We start from the raw sequence: 6000 nt of genomic DNA, 5'->3' as shown, positions 1-6000 counted from the left end.
AGGGGGAGAGATTTCCACCACATATTCACACCACATTTTTACACAATTTTTCTTTTGTGTTCTTATTTTTGGATCTTTTGTTGATCTTCAGCTTTTTCACTTTTTTCTTTTCAAAACCTTGAAAATCTGAAAGTTAAGTGAATGTGTATGCCAATCAATGTTTGGTGTTTATGTGATGTTGCCAATGTTTTCATCAAGGGGGAGATTGTGAAGTCATGTGTGATGTGCAACATTGGCAAGTGCTAAGTAAAACATTGATATGGATATTTCGGGTGATATGGATACTTGTGCGACGTGATATGGATACTTGTATTGGGCTGAATACTTTGCTAATGGTGTGCTGATCCATTAGTTACTTGTGTGAAAATATGGCGTGAGTTGTGTGAAACTTACCCTGAGTCAAGTCGTGGACTTGTGCTCGTTCTGGTTATTTGTTGTGTTCACTTTCAGGTGTTGCCAAAGCTGGAGGAACGTGGTCGATGACAGGATCGAGGGACGAAGCTTGGGAGAAGCTAAGGTCTGGGGATCATGGTCATGCGGGGCGTTCGTGTGAAGGAACAATGGAAGTGAAGGCTACGATGATCCGGGAGGGCACCGGTTTGTCGTACATGGCTTGTACCGGAGATGTACGGTACTGAAGACGTCACGAGGTGCAAGGTGTGCACATGTGTTTGCGCGCACGGCAGCGGCAGCAGATCGATCGGGCGAGTCGAGCGGGTGCGGCCCAGTCCAGCGCGGGCCGCCCGTGTGGCAGGCGTGCGGATCGATGGAAGGCGGCGTGCGCGACGGAGGCCGTCAGCCAGGCTCACGCGCAAGAGCAGATTTTGCTCATTGCATGTGTCTGCAGCTGAGCGTACATAGGCTAAATGCCAGGAGGAGCAGGCCCAGCGTGGCCCATGCAGCAAACGAGGTGAGCGCTCACGCACGAGAGCATACACAGCTCGTTTCCGTGTCTGGTGCTGAGCGTTCGGTCCGGCGCAGCCAGCTCGGACGTCAGTTTCGTTTTTGATATGGACTCTTTTTAGGTGTTGCCTAGTTCTATAAATAGAGGGGTCCAGGCCACGGTTTAGGTGGAGAAAAACGTGAGGGAACTCAGAGTTTTAACCTAGAGCTATTCTTGGAGAGTTCTTGGACGCACGTTTGCATCTTCTGTGATCGATCGACATCGTTGCAATAAAGTGATCTTTGGCGGTGTCATCTCTGGGCTTCTCTAATCTCGGTGAAATTTTCGTGTTAGATTTCTCTAATACTTTGCTGCAGGTTTTTTCACGAGATCGAGGGAAGTTTGTGGTGCGATTAATCTATCTTTCTTGCTAATTCTCGAAATTAGATCTAGATTGATTTTCGCAGTCTTCTGTCAGCTGTTACTGTCCTGATCATAACTTTTGATTGGTAACTCCGATTAAGCTGATTCTTGTTGCGTTGATTAGATAATTTTCGTAGCTTTAATTGGAGTATTCATACGCAATTTTTGGTTCAGCAGATCTTGATATACAACTGTTTTACCATCACGAACAGATTAGAGTTTCAGGGTTTGAAATTTGGGAAAAGTTGTAATTTGCTTCCGCGCAATCATTCACCCCCCCCCTTTGATTGCCTATCTCGATCCCTCACTTTCCCAGGATCTTACCTGACTCTTCTAATTTTCACCGGGGGTATTCTCAAATTCTTTTGAAGTTTGACATAAGTATGATTCACCATCAGTCATATGTCTTTCTCCAAGATCTTTCAAAATTCTTTCATCGTTGGCTCAACCTCTTCGTTTTTGATTCTTCCGGATTGTCTAAATAATTCTTGGTGGTGTTTCCCATCGTCATTCTCATATCTTGAGGACCGAAGAAGAGTTTCTCTTCAATCTTATCCGTTCTGTCGAAGATTCATGATGCTAGCTTACTACCATCCTCTCATAATTGTTTTGATTGTGAGTATTTTTTCACCTATCCGGAGCATTTCATGAGTTGTTCACATTTCTTTACTCCGAAGCCCATCATTTCAGAAGATTTATTCATTCTCAGCTTTCAGCCCTCATTCTCCAAATCTTACCGGTGCATCATTCAAGTATTCTCTAATCAGCTCGTGATCTATTCGTACTCATGTATCTAAATTCTATAAAGTATCTTCTTTCGTTTTCAAATTTTTCCCAGTGAATTGTATCTTTGCTTCTTTCCTTTCCAATTCTTATGGTGGTTCGTTCAAGATCTCTCTTCCTTGGCTATCATATCAATTCTTTCGTTCTTTCAAATTATACCGGTGGTTCATTGAACACCTTGTCAAGTTTGTGCTATATCTCTCTTAATCCTTTCTACGAGAATAAGTAGTGTGCCAAATCCATTGTTTGTCATCAATTTAATTAATTAAGGATAAGCATAATGTAATTCTTATTCTTGTTTCATCGAGTGAATTCAATCCTTGCTTTCCGGAGTGGTTCATCATATCACATTCTCGGTTCGAGATGCTTTATATTTTCTCCCGGTATTCCAAGTTTCCACTTTATCTCGTCGCGAAGCTCCATCTAAATCATTGCAAGGCTTCACCTTATATTCTCAACTTCACTTCCTTTTGTCATCCTTTTGATTACCGGAGTTATTCATGGAGACTCTACATGATGGTTCATCAAGGATTTAATTCCTTCTTGAAGTTTTTCATTGAGATTCTTTTCAGAGGAGCTCAAGCATTCTTCATCTTGTAATCCGGAGTGCAATTCTTTTCCGTATCACGGGAGGTGGTATTATGTCATTCTTGATAATTTGAGTTCATGTTTCATGATTCACATGTTGTCAAGAATGAGGTATTTTAAATCCATCAATCTCTCCTTTGGAATTATCTTAGGTTATATTTCACCTAAAGCCTTCCCCTAAGGATTGTTGCTATTTATGGTGCTTATAAATGACCCAAGTTCTTCTTTTATCCTCCTGATGAAATAGTTTCTCGTCTCCTTGTTCTTATCAATCAAATCTTTTTCGTTAGTGGCAGAATTTCACCTCATAGTTGTGAGATGTTCTCCATAAGCCCACTATAAGCTTACTCTTTTCGTTGTTTATAATACAACAACTCCGTTCTAGCATTTGTTGTAAGCGTGCTCTACCAAGATCTTGTTTTCTCCTCCGTTCATTCCATTCCATCCTTTCATTTCTTCCGGAGGCATTATGATGTTGCTCTCTTAAACCCATCATCTTGTTTTGTCAAGATCATGTTCCTTTCCTTGCTTATCCGTTTAACCGGAGTGTCGTGCCCTCTTATCAAGTTCTTCCCATTTAACTGGTTTTACCTCCCTTCTCAACCAGAGTGTTGTGTCATCTCTTCTAGTTCTTTTAATCTTATCTAGTTTGTTATCACTTTTCAACCGGAGTGCTTTCAACTTTATTCATCTTCGTTGTTTTCTTTCTTTCAAGTTGTTCAACCTCTCAAGGTTATTTGGTTTCACTCGTTTGTCAAAGAAGCAACTTAGTTTTTACCTCTTCTCTTTCTCTTCCATTTTTCCCCTCCGGTGCCATTCTAGATCTCGGGACGAGATCCTCTCGTAGTGGTGGAGTGTTGTAATGCCCCGAGACCGTTGCACCAGGTGTCTTCCAGTTATTCGATGTTGTTGCCTTGTCATTCGCTTGCGTGTTGCATCTTGTCATGTTATCATGTGCATTGCATCATCATGTTTTCAAACTTGCATCCGTCCGGGTTCCCCAGTTCCGTCTGTCGCCCGTTTTGAGCCCAAACACACTTGCACGCGCCCGCGACACGTCCGAAATATTATTTTATAAGTGGTCGAAAAATGTTCCCGGATTGGGTTGAAAGTTGGCGTGTGGTCTTATTATAGTGTAGGTAGGCCGCCTGCCAAATTTCATCGCGTTCGGAGTCCGTTTGATGCCCCAACGATTAACTATAGCGACAATATAGTCGGTCAATCGTCGGATGTTTTCGATCTCTGGAAACAGTCGCCGGGCTTTTCGCTCTTCTCTTGTCTCAGCCCGAGGCCTTCTTCACAGTCCACTACCACCGCCAGGCCCAACCTAACCTCTCTCGTCAGCCCGCGGCCCTCCTCACATGCGCGTCCGAAAAGTTGTCCCGAACCTGACCCGGACTGTCGCCACCGTTGTGTCCGGATCATCCCCAGACATCTACAAAACATCAGCGTTTTCTCATTTGGACTCCCTAGTCTATTTTTCTCGACCGCTCGATTTTATTTGGAGGGACGGATTAGCCCCTAAACTCTCCCTCTTTCCTTATATATATATATACTCCCTAGTCTAAATCTAGACCAACCCTAAAAATCCTCCCCCTTGTCCCATCGCGCCGCCGCCACCCACTCACAATCCCCCTCGGGATAATCCCGATCCAGTTCCACCCGAGACGAATCGTAGCCTCCACCTTATCCTCGTTTTCCCCTCCCATCCAACCACCACCGTCGCTCGAATCCTACAGGAGCCAAAGCTCCTCTACCCGTGCGCCTACCTCTCCCGTAGCACCCATGGCGCCGAGGTGCACCTCGACCCCATCGTCGACCCAGCCGCTGCCGGGGAGCAGCAGCAACCAGTAGACCATCCGAGCAGCAACAAGGAGCATGAGCTCCCATGGCCGCCGTCGAGCCGCTCCAGCTCCTCCTCCTTCCTCCCGTCGCCTCGCCACTCCGGCAACCAGGTCATGCCACCGCTCCCCGTCTCCTCCTCCTCTCCTTTTCCTGCTCTCTCTCCCGAGCTCACCTCTCTCTCCCTCCCATTCTGCAAGACGCCAATTTGTCACCGGAGTTCGTCGCCGACGCCGAGAACGGAGAGACAACCACCAGATCCGGCCTCTGGAACTTGTCCTCGGCCTTCTCCTTGCCTCCTCGACCACCCGGCGACCCGCCTTGCCATGCCGCCGCCACCATTGCCTTGCTCGGGCTCGATGCAGGACGATGCCTCGTCAGTGCCTGCGTTGACCGCGCCCCCACCATATCCTTGTTCGATCCACCAAGGCCGGCCCAGCACAGGCGCCAAGGCCCAGCTCTCTGGAGAGATGTGAGCAGACCCCTCCAGCCTTCTATGCGCTGTTCGGCTTGTCCCTGTTTCGGCCTGTTTCTATTTTTTTAGTTTTGCGAATTTATCTTTTTTTCAGAGACTGCAGTTTTACAGAAAAACCCTCCAACATCATGCATATAATAACTTTTCAACCGTGCATCGGATTAAAACAATTATATATGAAAAATGCTTAAAATTGTGTCTAGTTTCATGATATGTTACTTCCATCTATGTTTAAAATGACTAAAATGTTGTTTGTGTAATTTTGTCCATATGCCATGCTAAAATGATATATTTCATAACTAAATAACTGTTACTCGGAATTTAATAAACTTTATATGTAAATGGGGTAGAAAAATGCCTAGTTTAACATGGTGGCATCACTTTGCATGTTTAACAACTCTAAAATTGTGTCTAGGGCAGAACGGTACCAAACCTAATATATGCATATGGAGATTTACCGGAACTGTTGTTCGTTGCTTCCGGCCTCATTTAAACTTGACTAGATAAGTAGTTTTACTTTGCTTCACCCTCTTGCCATGTTTAATAACATTTAATATTGTTGGGTACATAAACAAGATCGAACTAAATAAGTCACGTGGTGTTTCGTCAATATGCAACAGAGTTGCATATTGAGCTCCACTTAATTTGTAGGGTTGTTTGTGCACTTTGCCATGCCATGCCTCATTAAACTGGACATGCATCATACTTGTTTGTGCACGTGCTATGCTTATGTGATGTTTGTTTACTATGTTGTTTCCTTTCTTTCTGGTGTACTTCTTCTCGGTAATCCGGTAATGTTGCGTTGGTGAGGATCCGTTCGACTTCGTCCGTTTGTCTTCTTCATGGACTCGTTCTTCTTCCTTGCGGGATCTCAAGCAAGATGACCATACCCTCGAAATCACTTCTATCTTTGCTTGCTAGATGCTCGCTCTTTTGCTATGCCTATGTTGCGATACCTACCACTTGTTTATCATGCCTCCCATATTGTTAAGCCAAGCCTCTAACC

This window comes from Triticum aestivum, chromosome 1A, assembly GCF_018294505.1.
Source record: "Triticum aestivum cultivar Chinese Spring chromosome 1A, IWGSC CS RefSeq v2.1, whole genome shotgun sequence".
NCBI classification, from domain to species: Eukaryota; Viridiplantae; Streptophyta; class Magnoliopsida; order Poales; family Poaceae; genus Triticum; species Triticum aestivum.
Note: the sequence above shows the minus strand (reverse complement) of the source record.